Raw genomic sequence first — 19,793 nt, 5'->3', positions numbered from 1 at the left:
TCAAACACTGTGCCACTAACATATCATATGTTTAATGAACTACTAAGCTGTTCAGTTCATTTATTTTTAATTGGTCATCTTGCCTTGGGAAGCAAGTGAGCCAGTTCTGCCATTGGTTTCCACTCCAAAAAAAAAATGTAAAAAAATACATGATGCACCTGATAATTCATCATTTTGTTGTGTTTGTGAGTGAACATTACATCATGTTGTTAATAAAAATTCACATTCTACTGTCAAAGAAGGATTTTCCTCTCTTTATTTCTTCCTTTCAGACAGAAGCTGGTCGCACAAACTAAGCAACCTAATTGGACAACTTTATAAGCTGAAGTTCACCTGGAAATGTAAGAAGTGTAAAAGTGATAGTAACAGACAGTAATGTTCATACACCTTTATCTACAGATGAGATGAGACACATTCCTTAAAGAGACATTAGTGATGTGTCTTATCCGAAATAACCACTGTCAAATGCCTTGCGCTCATTAATATAATGTAATATCTAACAACACAAGTAAAAAATCCTAATATGATTTATATGCTTATTGTAGGCACAGATATATTTAAGTACAATCATTATTCACAAAAACAATTAAGTTGTTTAAACATAGACTTGTCTCTGACCTTTGCTTAAAGGAAATTATGGAATCAATACAGTTACAAATTATGGTTGTTAAAAATGTAACTAGTATTTTATTTTCTTACCAAAAAAAAAAGAAAGACAAAGAGAAGTTACCGACACTTTCAGTCAATATAAATGGGGCCAGTTTTAAAAGTAGAAATGTGAAGTGTATAATTTTATAAAACTGATGAGGTGCTCGATGATGCAGCTTCAACTCAAGCTCTGATATACCCCCCACAGTGGCTAAATGTAGGATATGATTACGAAGGGTACCTAAGATGTAGGTGGAGTTTGGGGAGGTGGAGGGATGCTGAAACAGCTGATGCTAGAGAGAGGTAAGCGGCTGCTTATATACTGTTGATTGAAAGATTAGAGGGGCTTGCTCCTCCCTAACTTACGTTCAGGAACTTCATATTATTTGAGCTGTAAAGCTTTTTAGTTTATCATTTTCACAGTTTTAGGGTTTTTGATGTTGCATTGTCATGGCAAGTTAAATTGGATATAACTTTATAGAGAAATATTATAATGATAATAATGTTAGTACATAGTGTTTCAATAGTTCATGGCCATATTATTAAAACAGTGTCTATTTTAACATTTACGGACTGGTCCCATTTGCTTGTAAGTTCCTCACTGACCCCAGTTGCATAAACAGTTTTTTTTATGTTTTAATGGTGCAGTAAGCGATTTCTGAGAAAACGCTGTTGAAAGTGGATAAGACTGAGCAGCACAACAAACTTGTAGCCAATCAGCTGTAGGGGGCATATACCATAGATATGTATATGTAGAATCCACATTCAACCGCTCCAGACACGTCGGTGCATCTGCCATCTTGGAACATTCAGCATGTCATAACTCACAGTAAGAATAAATGATGCAACAACATTGCGCAGCTTCTGGTTGTGAAACCGTCGAGATTTAAATTCCCAAATAAATGGCACCTTTCACAGGTGAGAATGTGTTGGTTTGTGTTTTTATAAGTATTAACTCAACATTACAGGTTTTTACTATGGTACTTTTTAATGTTGTGTTGTTTTAGTGTTAGTTTAGAAAAATCATCTGCTGAAGTCTATTGCAGATATAGTTATTCATACGCAGTTGTAAATGCTCAGTCAACTTGTTCTCAAATGTTCACGGACCGGCTTTGACCGTTCCAATATGGTGGACGACTTGCGTATAGTGGCCAAAAGAAACAGCCGCTAATGAGGCATCTATGTAAATATATATATATATATATAGTGTATACACTCATGATGGCGGAGGAGAGAGAGTGAGCAAGAGGGAGATTTGAAGAAAGACTGTAGAAAGAGAGATGGCTGAGAGACATTACAAAAGAGAAAAGGTCAGAGGAATATCACTGGAAAAAGAAGTGTTATTATCAGGCAAGAGCTTTAGGGCCCACGTTAATATTAGAAAAGCTTTCCAGTGCTGGAAAAACTTATACACAAAGGCCTGAAAACGGATGCCGAGTTTGCATTGTTTCTGCTCCATCCACGAGTAACATTGGTTTTGCTGTTTCACAGAACCAAGATATGCTGCTGTTGTAATGTTAGCTATGGTAGCAGGACAGTTTTGAGTGTAGGAGATTGTTTGTCTGGTGCTAGTTTGCTGCTGGCAAGTGGCAACTAACAATGAACTCTTGGTTGTATATACTCTTGTGAACTGTATGTTCATTTTTGTTCTTGCTTGTCGTTCGTTCTTCATCTTCACTTTATTTTTTTGTGAAGCATTATTTTGCTCGGCTTGAGCCATGATAAAGAGACATCCACTATTGCATCGCGTGTTCATGCATTTTAGGGGTTGAGCAATGAAGGGAGGGGTGTGTTCGTTTGGGTTGATTTCAAATATCAACAGTGTTTCTCGGAAATCACTTTCTGCAATTTAAATACTGCTATGACCAACTAAGTTGTTCAAAGGGTAGTCTCGTGTAGCCAGACCTTCAGAGTTCATGTGCATCTGGCTGACATGTAAAGCAACCAATCACAGTTTGTTTTGTTCAGCGTCATATTTAGGGGCACGAAAATGTAACAATGTCCCTACAATAACAGACTGGCGTGTAAAACTCTTGGACATATATTAAAGAGTCTACGCCACGAACTTCACAAATAAGTCAGTTGCAAACACAACAGCTTTCTTCTTCCGTGAGGGTGTTTGGCATTACAGTGGCTTTGTTTCCAGGTGGACCATTATAGAACGCGACATGCAAGTCTCCTGGAAATCAATTCAACCATCAGATGATGACTTCGAAAACTCCTGAAGTACTGTCTGTGGGTGTGATGTCTGAGGCTGAGAGTCAAGGGCTAATTAGTTTTACTTTTTGGTATCAAATCAGACCAATCTACATTTTTATGTAACTGACTTAAAAAAGTTATGAACAGTCTTGAAGAAAAACTAACTGGCCCCAGATGTTTGCTTTTTAAAGAATTGAAGGGACAAGTGGAAATTATTTTTTGGGATAATCAACATTATGCCACAAATGCTTTCAATTAGGCTTGACTTGTACTGAACCCAGAATGTGCCTTTAATATGTCCATGAAAAGGTGTGCTAATAAGCATGTCCTCTTTAACAGTGTAGTCATCAGCCTGTGTATTGAAGGTGCACAGGCCACATCAATACAAGAACTCAGATCTGCTCTATTGATGTGGCAGCCAATAAAAGTGAAACAGTGAAAACGGGGACCTGTCATTAGGACTAAACATAAATGTAGCAAAATTGAAATAATTCAGTTTGGCTTTTATGAAGGAAATAAAGGAGTGCGAGTCAGACTCCCTGAGTGTTTGACAGATAATAATAGCACAGGTGTCAATGAGCTCAGAGCAGCAGCTAAAGTGTTGAGAAGGGGTATACTACAGAAATAGAACGCTAGCAAGACTACTGCAGCATGCAAATTAATTGATAATGGATCTTTAGTAGCATGCTTGTGCGGTACGTGTTATCTTTTAAGAAAACAGAAAGGTAATCATATTTTTATTAACCTCTGCGGGGCATTCGCATAGATTGCAGCTCACTTTTCCCGGTGGAATTCCATGTTCCAGCACGGAGGCACTTAGGCTTGCCATTTTAACTGTAACCTAATGGGTGAAGATAAATGACCTCTACGTTTTGAACTTGGCCAGACCGCCTACGGCAAGTGGGTAAAGTTGTTGTTTGTCTCCAACAACTGCGTGTCCTTGTTTTTCACCATGGCAAGCGGTTCAGTTTGTGGTTGGACTCATACTTTTGTGCGGTTGTTAAATCATCCTTATAAATTAAACAGCAGGTGCTAATTGAGGAAGGGAAAAAACGCACCCATAATTATTAGCATCCAGCAGAGACACATGTCGGAGGACAGACATCGGATGCTCTGCTGCCTTGACAAATAAAAACAAGTCCAAAGTAACTGCTGCCATATGTGTCAGCAAATACAGGCAAAATTTGAAAGGCATAGCATTTTCTTTATCACTTTTCCTCAAATAAGTATTTGCTGTCTACCTTTGTATTAGCAATAGAGTAGTGCAAGGCAGAGATGAAGAGACACATCAATTTATGTGTTTCCAAAGAAGGATATAGTCATTTTTTCTGGTAAAGTTGATTGCACATTTTGGGATTGGATGTACCTTAACCACACAAACCTCTCGATCTATTGTATTGTGTAGCCAGTATAAACTGATTTAAAGAACATCTGGATTTCAAAGTGTGCCTAATGATGTCCCATTCATCTTACTCTAAATGGCTTAAGTGCATGTAATTATATTTTTAATTAACCATGAATCTGTTTCTGTCAATTGCAGCAATTTGTCATTTTCTAATGAAATATACAGTACAATGTGAGACGGGATGCATTCAGTCAAATTAAATAACATATCTATTTCCTCAGATCGGTTTAGATTTTCTTTTAAGTATGACAGTGGAAAATGTTTTAATAGATCCTCATCTGTTTTAGCTGCAGCAGCTTCTGAGGTTTCATAGTTGGTGGCAATTTGATTAATTCAATACAAAATTGCCTTTTCCTTCCAGTTTTGTTCAAAAATTTTGAACCAAAATGTTCTCTTTTATTTCAATACTACAGTTGGTTTTGCATTTAATGCAAAACCAACTCTAGTATTGAAATCAAAGAGACCCCACTAATTAACATAAACTTTTAATGCATCAATTGACACTTTTTTTCACTTTCCCAAATGGAAGCATGTCTTGACTTTGGTGTTGAGCATGCATCAGTCAGACAGTCGTTCTGTCTCCTTGCTGCTCCTTTGATAGTCTTTTTTTTTTTTTTTTTTTTTTCTTCAATGGATCACTAATTCCTCATTAAAAATGATGAGCTTCTTCATTACCTTGCTTTTGAAAAAGGTTACTCCTTAGCCCAGAGGAGCAGAAGGAAGTCCTTCGCCTCAACCTGACAGCTTTCTCCCAGGTTTACACATATTGATCAGGGACTTCGTTGCCTTTCCTCCATTTGAACCCAATGTGGCGTCTGCAGTGCGGCATACTAAAATGATGTATAATCAATGATTCATAGCACCAACCTGGCTTGTGCAAAGCCATCAAAATTATACAGTACCATAGGAGCTGACTTCATGCTGAAAAGACCTGGGCCTGTCAACAAAAGGTGGATAAGATGTGATTTTTGGTCCATAAGGTATGGCTTGACAAGAACAAAAAACATACACATAAAATGAGGGAGTATATGTGCTATGTTTAAGTTTGGATGAAACTGACTACGTTTATTTTGCTCAACAAGGCTGCATTTACTATGTATGTATGTAGCCTATGTATGTATGTTGCTGTTATAGCATATTCAATAAAGAATGAATATGTATGTGTGTATGTAGTCAAGTTCTTTAATGATGAATGTCTTATATACAGATAAAATGTCTAATTGTGAGAGTTCTGGCACATGGTAGAGCTACAAACATCTGTATCGAAAATAGAAGTGTCCTTGAGGATGAAAAATCAGTTCATCTTATTTCTGCTACTTGTGTGGGAGAGCAGTAATTGGAAAAGTTTAGTTGTTGAACTAGTTTGTAACATTGTACCGTGTGTGTGTGAGGGAGAGAGAGAGAGAGAGAGAGAGAGAGAGAGAGAGAGAGAGAGAGAGAGAGAGAGAGAGAGAGAGAGAGAGAGAGAGAGAGAGAGAGAGAGAGAGAGAGAGAGAGAGAGAGAGAGAGAGAGAGAGAGAGAGAGAGAGAGAGAGAGAGAGAGAGAGAGAGAGAGAGAGTCAGATTGAGTCTCGTAAATTGAATCAGGTCAACTGTATCATCAGGAATACAATTTAGGCCATTATATCTCTATTCTTTGCCATTGGACATAGGGGCAAAATAGTTCTATAATGGCTAGAAAATGATGTAGAAAGTAAGGGGCATGAAGATGTGTTGAGCATGACTACAGACATGGGTTGAAATAGTGAAGTACAAACAGATATAATTCCTCCTCTACCTCTTTAATCATTTTGTCTCATTTTAACAAAGAATCCATTAATAATGTCATGGATATTTAGACTGTGCTTTGATAAATGAGATCCTGCCCCCTCTGTCTGCTGGGATTCCCATCCTCTTCTGAAACCCTGAATTAATACAATATTGGCGCCTGCTCTCAAAAGGACTTTACACATACTAGTATTAATTACAAGTGGGATATGACTTTGTTCATCAATCAAATAATTTTCCTCAACTTGTCAAAAGCAATGCCGTCACACTATGCATGAAGCCCCCTCTGCTTTGTTAACAGCGCTATTGTTTTGACAGAGAATGAATGGAAAGCAGCTGCCTCTTGTTCGCTTGGTCGTCGTAAGCTGCAAAGTCACCCTGCTGAGACAAAGTTCACTTAAAAAACCCCAAACAGAGCGGAAACAAATTATCACATCAAGGTAGATTAATAGCACGTGTTACGGAATAATCATTGCTGCTTTCAACGCAAGAGACGTCTGTGACAAATGCTTGAAGATCTAACAGATCAGCTTTCCCTGTATTCACTGAGCGAGCTCTGATGTAAAGGCCAACTCAGATTGCAGATTATGATGTTCTGTTTCCTGTGCCGATTAAAGGGCCTGATGCACTAAAAAGTTGTGCCATTTTTTGTGTGCGTTATTCCAGCGCAAATGTCCCTTATTTGCAAACCACTTGCAATCCACTACATTTAAAACATTTATTTTGCTTAAGTCCAACAAGGTGAAGAGCTCGCACACATAATAGTAGAAGATTTCTTAAATGAAAAAAAAAAGAAATTTTCGACTATTATTTGTGCGATCTCCTCTCCTTGTTGAACTTTGATGTGTGTGTTTTTTAGTGCACCAAAGTTAGTTTTTTTTAATGTACTAACTCCTTCAGTATTTGGCGCGTTCTACTAGCCTGGTTCTACCAGACTCTTGTACATTTCATTTGTACAGAGAGTCTGGCCTCTCTCCATTGACAAGCGTTAACTTCCTTGTAGGTGGGTACTCTGTTGAAGTTTAAAACTATTGGATCTGCCCAGAGTCACTCTGGATCTGCCATAACCAATCGCTAACGTTTGGTCGTGACCAGTGGCGGCTGGTGATAATTATTTTTGGGGGGGCGCATTTTTTTTTTCCCGGGGGGGGGGGGGGGGGGGGGGGTCAAAATACAAAGCAGAAACAAAAAAGCTATTTTGATCTCTTTTTATTTACATTTCAGACCAACAAAGTAGTAACAAAAAGCATGTTTCCTACTTGAACATAATGTTGCTCTCCTTTATATACAGACCCTTTCCAAAAATTAGAATATCATGGAATAGTTAAATTATTTTAGAAATTCAACTTAAAATGTGAAACTAATTTTATAAAAAAAGGCTGATTGCTTGCAAAGTGAGATATTTTAAGCCTTGATTTGTTATAATTTTGATGATTATGGCTTACAGCTTATAGAACCCACAAAATCAAAAATTTTGAAAATTAGAATAGCCTATTACATGAAATCACACTGTAGTAGTTACACAGTAATCCCATGGTCATTTAACCAGGTTTTGGTTATTTTGGCAGTGTGGGCACTGGGCAGGTGAAAATCCTGCTGAAAATCATCTTCATCTTCATAAAGCATCTTCATAAAGCTTTTCTGCTGAAGGAAGCATGAAGTGCTCTAAATGTCCTGGTAGACGGCTGCATTGACTCTGGACTTCCAGGACATTAGCCCATTCAGACCCTGCGTCCATTACAATGGACATCACATGTCAACCCCCCTTTTTTTACTTCTGGAGCATTTCACCTAGTTTAAAGCCTGCAGTCCATTAGATTGGACGCTTGTCATCCAATCAAATGGCAGTAAAGCTCTGCATGTAGTAATTATAAAAAAAAACACTACTTTGAAGAGAAGCATGTCAGCACTTCACTCCAATCACAGAAGCAAGCAACATTTTCTATGGTTTTATTTACATTTTTTGATATGTTTGTCAGTATTTCATAGTTTGTATGTAAAATAGAAAGATTGAACTTATTAATTAAAGTTAAAAATCGATTGTAGAATTTCAAATTTTAAATCAGGATTTTTTCAAATGTGTCTGTCCATTAGAATGGTTCAAAAGCCTGTTACTGAAATCACATTCCAGTAATTGAAGTCCAGTAATGCTGATTGAAATTTCTTATATAAAAAATAGTTTTTGACCTTGAGAAAAAGCTTTAAGTATATACTAACAATTTTTATGTTTATTATTTAATTTTATGTTGGTACATTTTTGTGAAGTACACCTGCTTTGACCTGACGTCCATTGAAATGGACAAAAAAATTACAATTAAAGCCAAACATTTTTTTTTTTTTTTGGTCTCATTTATAGAAGCCTCATGAGCTGGGAAAATGTACTTTTATATTTTTCAGAAACTTAAAACATAATTCAGGTCTGAAGGGGTTAGAGCACTTCATGCTTCCTTCAGCAGAAAAGCTTTATGAATTGCATGGCATCTACTTTGTATTCTTTATAAAGCAATGTTCTATGTATTTGTCCCTGTCAAATAAATATTAAATAAATAAAACTCATGCTAACTTAGTGTTTAGCTAACGTTAACTTAGTGAAGATTATTAGTACCAGACAAAAAGACGACGTCTAACGATATGTAAAAAAATTGCACATTGAAACATATGTTTGCGATGTCTGCCATCATATTCCTGTCTCTCTTCAACGTCTCGTAAGTTAGCATGTGTTTGTTGTAGAGAGTTCATCTGCTGTCAGTCAATCCTGCATCACCATGGCGCACACACTTACCATGCTTCGTCCTCTGACCTCTGTCACTTGCCTGCTGCTGGATGTGTAAATCTGGTTGTTCCGATCCGAGATCCTTAATCTTTTTTTTTTTTCTTCAAGCGAAAGTCTTGAGAAAGGGTTTTTTTTTTTTGTAAATAAATAACAGAATTTGGATTAACTGCTGCCATTGCGTAATAAAAAGTGAGTGATCAGTCTAGTAGTAGCAAGCAAGGTTATTGGTTATTTCCCGCCGCGAACAGTTGAATGACAGGTGACGAGAACCAATCAGATTGGATAAAATAACATGTATCCAATTATGATTGGCCAGGGACGCAACGACTTGCGCCCCGAGGAGGATCTTTAAGAAACCAATCAGAGACTAGCATCAGGTCACATGCTACCCGAGAATTTGTGTACTCACATAAACACCCATGTGTCCGGCGTCCCTCGCCCATGAAACGTATTGAAAAACATAGTAAATAGTTAATCGATTAAAGACAGTTTTTATTAAATTCTGAGGCTCTTACTACCAGCCGGCACATGAGTAAACTATTATTTTTATTTTTTTTATTTCATTTTAATATAATGTTTTTACACATGTTAATTTCTGAAATGTTGATGGGGGCGGCGCCCCAGCGCCCCCTATGGACGAGCCGCCACTGGTCGTGACGTAACCCTATACTCAAACTAGCGCATGACCTCAACGTCATCGTTCTCAGCCACTCCCTCTGTTCGCTGATTGAACCGGTAAAAAATTTATCAGAGAAAACCAAAGAATACACCACAATCCCAGACGTAGTACTGAAGGGAAATAAAATTGAGCGGAAGTACGCAGGAGGGCGGAGCCAGGCTAGCGTTCTACAGCTTTTTGGCTGTTTTAGCTTGAAGTCAAAATTGAAAATCAAAATGAACAATTCATGCGATCAAAATTGATAATTTTTTGTTTTTTATGGAATATTGCCATATTTATCGTGATTGATTTATCTGTGCACATCTTTGTTTTTTAATTAATGCGCCCTCATAATCTTTAATAAAAATAACTTCCCCTCCATCTTGCAGCGTCATCTCTTTTTTCTTCTCAGATGATGGGTTTAATTGTGGTATATAGGCTTTGAAGTCTTTTAGTTTACCTCACCTCCCAATCTGAGTCGCTCGTTCATCCCGTGACATCTTCATAAACTGAGCTATGCAGTTGCTACCGGATACAGAATTGATTAGTTCACCTCTCGAGTCTTTGGGTTCGAGTTGTTTCGTTCTTTTGTCACATAACTGTATGTTGTTATTATATAGGTATCTTTGCTTTATCAAAGTGATTTTCCCCATTATACGGATAAAGTAATTAGCATTACCAACTCTTTATTACCACATTCAATCTTATGAAAAAGAACCATCATGACAGAAATGTAAAAAATTATAAATTGTAAGAAATAAAAAACCTACATTTTGAGACCAGAAACAAATCATATAACTGTAAGAGTAAAAAAAACAAAACAAAAAACGCCTTCTGAGATGTATGAGATCAGATATGCACTTCAAAATCTTGCCGGAGATAGTAAATCCGGGTACTTTTTGCCTACTGCCTTAATACTCTGCATTTAGACATACCACTCACTGACTTGAGTATAGTGAGTACTGCTTGTCGACTACTGAGGAAGTAGGCATGTTTGGACTGAGTTGCTGTCAATCTACAGGGAAGAGGAGAGCAAAAAGAGAATTTGTCTTTGATTATTGTAAGTTAATTTTGAAATATATGAAAACATTTTACTTTTAAATGCATTTTAGCATGTTCTTACTCTGGAAGTTTATTATTTTAATCTCAAGCACCACCAACACCATGTACTGTCACATCAACCATTAATTTTTTATTATTTAAGCTCTATTTGTGGAAAAAATGCTTGATTGCAGGCACAACATTTTTGGCATTGTTTGTGGAGTTACGTGATTTGCATAATTCCTTTAATGAATTCGGTGTTAAAACGATGCAGATAGTGTGCTATCAGCAGCCCACCTTCATTCTTAGTGAAAAGTCACAAATGAGTGTTTCAATAATCAGTCTCATTATATGTATTTGCATTACTACCAAGATCATGTAGTGAATTGTACTTTGGCTTATTGTTTCCTACAGTGTCTCTGTGTGCACTAAAATGAAATGCTTCAACCACACAGCTTTGATCACTTAACATGCTGCTTCACTGACTACAGACGAGTTCTGCTTGTCGTCAGTAGAATTTTGTCAACAAGACTTCAGTTAACAAGAATTTCTGATAAGGGCTCTTAAAAGTGGAGATGAGCTTTACACAGTACTGTGAAATTCACCATAGCAGTTTGTTTTTACTTTTCCCCCAAATCAGAAATATTCACAAAACAAGCAAGATTACTATCTCTGTAGTGTTCACCTTAACCTTTGTTTTCATTCCCAGATTACATTTAACATCACACTGCTTTCATTGTGCTTCTAAACTAGATTAGACTAGAGCCACTGCGTGATACATGGAACCATTTTCAAGACGATGTTTAGGAAATATGTCTTGCTAACCTCAACACTGCACCCGCTGAAACACAGTGAATAAGATGTAGGCTCTTGTGGATATATGTTTGATGGAATTGACACACATTATCGATTTTCCCTTCCGAGAAAACACACAATGTAGACCGTCTAACATGTCAGCTGGAGAAGTAAAGAGATTTCACTTTCACCAAGCGCTGCTCTCACACCGAAAACATAGTTGGCACCCCTTTCTTAGGATGCAACCACTGTCTATTTATTCAGCCTGGAGCAAAGACTGATATTGCTGCATTTGCATATACATGCATTTGTAAAGATCCAATCAGACATCAAGGTGAAAACACAATTCCAGAATTCAAAGCTTAGACAGGGCTCAGAGAAACAAATGCACATAGCCTGGGGTGGTGGGGATGCAGATAAAGCAGCTAACTGTATCTTGCTGATAGGACTGAGTGAACATTACCTTCTTTATAAATTATATATAGATGGTTGGCATTTTTGGTAGACATTTTTGTCAGATTTTGTTCACATGTAGGTGCTTCAACTATGGATACATTTGTGTCTGTGGACTTTTTCAAACAACACTTTTTCACATTCTCACTAGTTTATTTAATGAGTAGGCATACAAGCATCACAGGAAAATTCAGTCATTTTTTTCATGTTAAAGCACATTTCAAATGCTGTATCGTATTTAATAGCATTCTGTGGTGGAAATTACATTATTTGGATTAAAATGTCGGACTCTTTTGTCTAGCAAAGAATAATTTCAGCTAGATTTTTAGGTGTCCTAAATACACACAATTAAATAATATCTGAAATAGTGTTTATACTTTCGTCATTATGTGCATAAAATTATATTTATTTATTAATATTTTATTTTTTGTCTTGATAACAATAAAATGATAGCAATATTTTTAATATTATCTCTCCTATTTCACCTTGAATGCGTTTTTCATTGACACTTGTCTCCTTGGTCACCAAAAAATTTGAGAAAAAAAAAAAAAAAAAAAAACTTAATTAGGAGTAAAATGTTAGTTGGTGATGAATGATGAAAATGTAGGATAGTTGTAATTTGTGTAAACAAAATGTAAATATTAAAGTGTTTTATTTTTATTCAGCTGTTTTATAGCTTTATTATATGATCTGCTGTATCTAATATTTTTATGATAGATTTTTGTGTATCAAGTTTAAAATTGGTCTGAGTCAAGGGTAAAAAAAAAAAAATCTATACGTAAAAGTCTTTTCAAAAGTAGTAACAATGTTCTTCAAAACTTTTCAAAAAGAATAACCTTCTTACAACACAAGATAAAAGCTGAAATTTGTTTTAATCAAAATCACCCCCTGAATAAAGGCACCAGAAGTTCATAAAACAATTTTCTTTTCATCAAATACAAACTTATAACCACCACTTCATGTTGACAGATGTATTAAAGATTCATTTTAATAACAGCTTTATTTATTCTTTGTGAACTTCTTACTTATTTTACTGGTGCAAAGTCAAGTTTATTCTTTAATAATTGTAATGGAAATAACTGCATTGCTGTAATCTTCAGTAAATAAGTACAACGAGAGAGACTTTCTTCATAAAAACCTTCAGCATATTGTGGATGGAATAGCCTGCTTGAAATAATGATTATCATATTATTCCATTCACATCAATATGTCACATTCAAAATATTTTACACCCCAGAAATGGAATTTCTGCTTGCAACAGTGCGGCAACTAACCAATGCAAGGCTCAAATACCCAGCTAAAAACATTATCACTCCCGTGCCTTCAAAAGGATTTTATGGTAAAATCTCTCATACTAGTTAGACTGCGCTGATTTAAAAAGTTGAAAGAGAGCAGAAGTCAGGAGCTCTGGAATATATTAAACACAGTGCAAGAAGATAGCAGAAATATTCATCATTCTGAGACTTCAGAATGCATTACCAAAGAACAATTTCAACAAGCTCTTAGTACCTCTCATTAGACGGTGTATCAAACCAGAACAAAACTCACTTCTCCTAACTACGTGGAGGAAGTGGATTGGAAAATTAAATGGAAGAGACAGCACAGCCTTTGCCATGGTATTGTCGCCAGGCCTCGTTCACGCTCAAAAGTCCCTCAGCTGCTAAATTACATGCTCTTTAATATCAAATCATCGACTGTCTTTGAATGCCTAAGCATATCAGAAAACACATAAAAAATAATTGCTTGAAGACACGATGTCTGGAGTTCGCTTGTAGATGCCCAAGCACCTTTGCTTTTGAAGATAATGCATTTTAAAGTTTGCATGGTGGGAAGAGTTGGTAAAGCGAAGACCTTCTGACCTTCTTCTTTTTAAAATCTGGAGTTGCATCACAGAGCATCAGTGGTAAGTTTGCAGACTTTCTTTTTGTGAAGCAGTGACACAGTTGCTCAACTCATGGTGAATATCTTAGGAGTAAAAATTAATTGGGCTGGCATTGCTGTGTCAATTGCCCCTCCTCTTTTCTTTCTTATGCATTGGAAGCAGTCCTCAAATGAGTCAAGTCTCTCATCTCCGTCTGCTATAGGGAATCAGATAAAAGCCTCTTCAGAGAAACCTGTTCCTTTGCATAAGCACTACAGCCAAATCAAACAGCCCTTTTCTTCATTGTGCTCTGACAGCAGTATGACAAAGGTACACCTTTGGTTATTTTCCGATGGGACAATAGTTGTATCATGCACATCAAGGGAACTTTTAAACATTTCAAGGGCCCCGAGTTGTACCATGCATGCAAATATTCTCTTTGCCTGTGTGCATGTGTGGCTTGAAAGACAGCAGGCTCACATTCCCCAGAGAACAGTGGTTTGAGAGCACAGTTTTGCCCATCTTTTGCGCGCTAGCTTCATCCATATGCATTGCATGATCTTTTAAAAATGCATTAAAAATCAAATGTGTCGTTTTGCTTTTCATTCCTCAATTTTTCCAGTTACATGTTTATTTAAATGTCCATGCGTTTTATTAGTGTACTGAATAGAACTGAGTAACTGAATGCACTGCACATATATTGTCTGCAGAATAAACAAGCTCATGTTTTTATTTTTATGAATTAATCTGAAAATGTTTTACAATTTACAAAAACACCAAAAGTTGTTTTCTTCTTAAACATGGAAAAACATTCTTAAATGATTTTGTATGACAACTTACTTTTATTATTATTATTGTTGTTGTTTAAAAATTACCATTTGATTTGGACAATAATAGCAAAATAACAATGCATAAATGCATGTCAAACTGCTTTTTTTAAAGCTTTTAATATAAAGCAATTAATGTATTATCGGGCATATCGTTATTATGGCAACACTAAATTACTTGCACTGCAGCATTTTTTGGCTCGAGACTGGGATTCTGAAATCTTTATTCCCCAACAATTGGTCTGGAGACGAAAGTGTAACACGGAACAGACAAAATAACCATCCAATTCACTCAACAGTCTTTGCAATCACATATTGAAATGGAAATTACACCCTCTTGGAAGTGCCTAAGTGATTCATGAATTACTTTTGCATTGATTGTGTGTTTTGCATGCATCCAACAACTTGCATTTTGCACAGTTGCTGATAACATATGGAGTGTTGTAATTTACAGCCGATTGTGTATTTTCACTGCTTGAAAGTGACACAAATAATTTTTGATCCATTCTGCAAGATTCATTTATTCTGCCACTGCAAAATAATACACCATTTTTTTTTTTTTTTGTCTTTTTTGTTTTTTTACTGAGGAGCTACTGAAGAAATCTGTACAAAATTATAGTTCTGCGGTTAAAGACAGAGCATGATGTTGAAGAACAAATCAAGCAGATTGTGAGTTCTGCAGTTTGGAGAAGGTAACAAATGTGTCATGACATGCCGAAAATAAGCAATTCACCTAACAGAGTTGTAAAACAGAGCCATGCAAATGGTTTAGGTGAATTTGTCTATCTACAGAAAGCAGCTCCAAACCTCCCAATGGTACATTGAATTAGTCTTTTTAATTGTCTCTGCCTCTTAGCTAGAAAAAGTAATCATTTTAAATGCACATCTGGGGCCTCATTTATAAAGAGTGCGTACGCACGGATTTGATCTTAGAGTGTGCATACGCTAAAATCCACGTCAACGTTCATATTTATTAAAACGGTCTTTGACGTGGAAAAGGGTCTGAGCAGATGTACGCACTTTTCCTTGTGGCAGAAAGTCGGAGTACTACAGATATTTGGAATCAAGCGCTTCTTGCCGATCGAGGTTCCCAAGTAAAGGATTTGGACGTTGACTGGTGCTTTTTTATATGTTGATGACATTAGGCGACGTTTACAAAGCAGAGATCGGAAACCATTCAGCTGCGCACAATTTCAAGATCATTTGAGATTTATAACTTTCACTTCTGGAAGGGAGGCGTACGCACAAAAAAAACTTCTTTCTCCGTTATAAATCACAAATGACCTTAAAATTGTGCGCAGCTGAATGTTCATTCTCTAAATCACATGTACGCACATTTAAAAATTGATCGTAATATCAAATGTAGTACGGTTTCTACGCAACATTTTATAATTGAGGTCCCAGAAGAGTTGACACAAGTCACCCAGGGAGTTGTTGTTTTCTCCGTCATTTAACCAACCCACAGATGACCTTCCAAATCAGGCCTGATAGCGAACACCATTGACTTGGCCTCATCCATGTCTCATTTGAAGCTCTCTTATGTACTTGGTGTGACACAACTATTTCTAGCTGATAGTGCATCTCGCCCCAAGTCTTTGTGATCTTAGATATCGTGTTTGACTTTGCCAGCTGATCAATATTCTATGAATTTTTGAAGCTCATTTAGTCTTGGGGGGAGAGAGAGCAGTCAGACGGGTTGGGCCATTACTGTGGATAAATAAATAAATAAATAAATAGGACTTTTCACAGTGCAAAAGTTGTGTTGCTGTTGTGCTTTAAACACAGTGTATTGCATGTATAAAAATATCTTGATTGAATTTATAAACTTGTTTGCCTTCATGTTGATCTTCGCACTTCATAACAAAACAGGGTTTCGGTTTGTGTAAAAAAAAAAAAAAAAATTTTTTTTACAGAATGTTATTTGCTGCAACCTATTCGACAGATATCTCCTCTGTTCCATTTGATCAAATGACCATAATACTGCAAGCTTTCACTGTCTCCTGCTGTCATTTCATTTAGCAATACTGGAATTGTAACACCCTACTGTGCTTTCTGCCAAGAGATTATTAGACACTTCAGAACAGGAGATGACTTCAGCGGTATACAAAGATGTTTTGAAGAAATTTGAAGATGACTAAACCTTCATCCTGCTTTGTAATTTGTGATGTAACAGTACTTTAGATACACTATTGGTGGCACCAACATAAAGATTAATTTAACAGAACTAGATGTCTAAAAAGTTTGCATGCAGAAGCAGGTCTGATCCAGGAAAGCGCATTTTAAATTTGAGACCTCCCATTCAACTTCAAGTCTTCTAAATATATTTTATACCTTTTTGTGATGAATAAACTGAAATTAAAGCATGCAACTACAACTGAATGCACTGCACATAAACTGTGTGCAGAAAAGACGAGTCATTGAATCATTAACTCAACCGATTTGTTCAGAAACACTGCTTTATTCAGCAATGAAACAAATGTTTATGAGCGAGTCAATTAAATCAATTTGTTTAAAACACTGATTCATTCAGGAACACCACTACTCTGTGTTGCTCACATGCCTGTAGATGCAACAGTTGTGACGTAAGTCGCACTTGTTGTTGTGACTTTTATTTTGACTGCGCGGCGGACCTTTATTTTGGCGGCGCTGAGAACACCAGCCAGAGCCACACAGTGCTTGCATTATCTGTGTTCATTAGTTTACGATCTTTCTAACAGTCCTGTCTAATACGTTATTAAATAGAACTGTTATACATAGAAAGTAGACAGTAATGAAAAGTTATTAGCGTATGCCGTGTGGTTGATGTCTAGTGTTGCTAGCTGAGCAGAAATACATAATCATGTTTCTCTTGGTTCCCTCAAAGTTGCGTTGGATTTTCTCCTTAGCGTAAAGGTTAAGAGGCCCATCTATCACTGTTTTCCATGTTAGTTTCTGGAGTAAATATATAGGCTATAATCTGTGTGTTTACACAGCATTTTTTTTTAAATGGCGGGTGCTGGTGTTTCGCGTGCTTCTGGCCAATCAGCATACACTAACGTCACAGATAGTTCCTATAGTGCTGGTTTAGACCCTACTCTGAAGTTCCTCCAAAAGGAGTTCCTAGAACTAAAATCCTTCCTAGTTCCTGCTGTGCAAACATGCAAAATAGTACTTCCGCCAATAGTTCTAGGAACTATGAAAAGGTTCCTCCGGTGCGAAAGCCCCAATTGTTGTATAAAAGCCAATTCACACTACACTGACAGACATCGATAATCACCAGATTACAATACGCCACTTCTCAGACATTACACGATCCGACAAATGCTGATTCAACATGTTTAACGAGAACAAACAGACGGTGACGGTTAACACACTGACCCTACAAACGGAGACAATCACTAGATTATAGTACATGACCAGACAAACAGCAACTGAATATAGTTCAACTGGCGAAAAGGAGCGCCGACAAATGCCAACAGACGCACAAATTCGACAAAACTGGACAAAGTGTATTTTGCCATTTGTTGGCGTCTGTCGACGCGGAGTGAATTGCCCTTAAAAGCAAAATTCTGATTCTGCATGAGCGGGTAATATCGCACTCTTTCTCATGTGCTGTGTGACAGTGCTTAAGTATCAAGCATAGAGTTACATATTCTTGCGAAATGTACAATAAATCATGGCTGAAAGTTTGTGTGCTCGTGGGAAGTACTTTTGTTACTAGAATTTCCCTTGAGAGAATGCAACCGGACCGGATCATAAGTTTAGCCACATGTCCAAGAGATTAATTTGAGATGGTTTGTAGTGGGCTTAATGATTAGAGGTACACTCTGCTGCAAGAAAAATAATCACATCAGCTAGTGTCATTAGCACTCCTTTCCCCAGAGGTTAGACCGTGTGGCACTGTGTACATCTGAAATTAATTCCCTGACCTAATCAGAACCACATTCCAAGACAAGGGTTTGATTTTCTTTTCTTAAGGCTGTTATAGAATTTATAGATTAGATACATTGTGCCTACCGTAAATATTAGTTACAGCCATGTAATTATATTCTGCAGTATTCCTGACTTGAGCATGCAGCAAAGGAAGCTCACATAGTTCATGCCTCACATACCTCAGTGTTTATCTCCATCCTGCAACAAGTTTTAATATGCTTGTTTATTATGAAGTTGTTATAATCATGCTGCCATTATTAAAAAAAAAAAAAAAAAAAAAAAAAAAAAAAACATATTAGGGAGGCTATAACCATGAGGGTAAATTGGACTTGACACTGTGAATTTCAAATTGTAAATCAGCCATAGGCAAGACTTTCGCTTTTTTTAAGTCATGCTGAAAACACTCTAATGTCAAACCAATTGTCATTGCTGAATGAGATTGTAGTATCAGTTAATAAGAAATCCATGTTTTGCTTTCAAAATGAAAACATCCTTATCTTCATCTAGCACCATCAGAGGAAGTCATTAGAATTGACAGCGTCTCCTTTGGTCTTAATTCTACTAAATCCACTATTATGCATAAACAAATAACTTCAAACGCAGCCTGCATAGTTTTTGTGCTGAAACTTTTGGTTAAAGGTATAATTTACTCAAAAATAGAAAATTCTGTCATCATTTACTCACCCTCGTGTTGTTCCAGACCTGTATGAATTTCTTTTTTCAGCTGAACACAAAAGAACATATTTTGAAGACTGTCTTCCATTGACTTCCATAGTATTTCTTTTTTTAAGACTCCATACTGTGGAAGTCAATGGGCCCCATCACCTGTTTGGTTACCTATATACCCATATCAAAATATCTTCCTTTGTGTTCAGTAGAAGAAAAATTCATACAGGTTTAGAACAACATGAGGTGAGTAAATTATGACATAATTTTTGGATAAACTATCCCTTTAAGCTTAGACCTTGAACTAAGTGAGAATGACAGAACCGCAAGATATGTTATGCTGTTCAACTTTTTAAGGGCGATTATTTAAATTGATTATGTAAATTGTTGCAATCGTTTTTTTCTTTACTGTCCTGAAAATGTATTTTGATAGCATTGCCTTATTTTGTGCCTAGATCATTGTGACTACATAGTGTGAATAGGCAGAATTTTCAATTGGCCAGCAGTCTTCAGCTGTCACAAACATGGATCTGACTTGTTTTAAAGGCTATAAGGGAATGACAGGCCACTGTAAAATATGCTTTCAGACATTACCCTATGATGATGCCAGTTCTTCAGCTGTGCCACCACTTGCCACAATTTATATGAATCATTCCAACACTCCCCTTGCTGCTTGTGACATACAGTATTTATTGTAAATCTATTCAACACAAGTATGACTTTCAAATATGGCTATGCTGCACGCTACTGAGGAATGAACATAATACTTTGCACTGATCATAAACATA

The 19,793-nt window shown here is 36.7% G+C and overlaps 1 long non-coding RNA gene across 1 annotated transcript in view; it reads left to right on the top strand.

The window, feature by feature from the left end:
* Positions 1-271: 271 nt before the first annotated feature.
* The window catches only part of LOC307171120, a 52,585-nt gene continuing 33,063 nt past the window's right edge, over positions 272-19,793 (top strand). The window contains exons 1-2 of the long non-coding RNA XR_013823496.1: positions 272-341; positions 857-951. This is a non-coding gene — a long non-coding RNA (uncharacterized lncRNA). The remainder of the gene's footprint in view (positions 342-856; positions 952-19,793) is intronic.

Source organism: Squalius cephalus, assembly GCF_949319135.1.
Source record: "Squalius cephalus genome assembly, chromosome: 14".
In the NCBI taxonomy this organism is placed as follows: domain Eukaryota; kingdom Metazoa; phylum Chordata; class Actinopteri; order Cypriniformes; family Leuciscidae; genus Squalius; species Squalius cephalus.
Note: the sequence above shows the minus strand (reverse complement) of the source record. Positions and strands in the feature narration are given on the sequence as shown.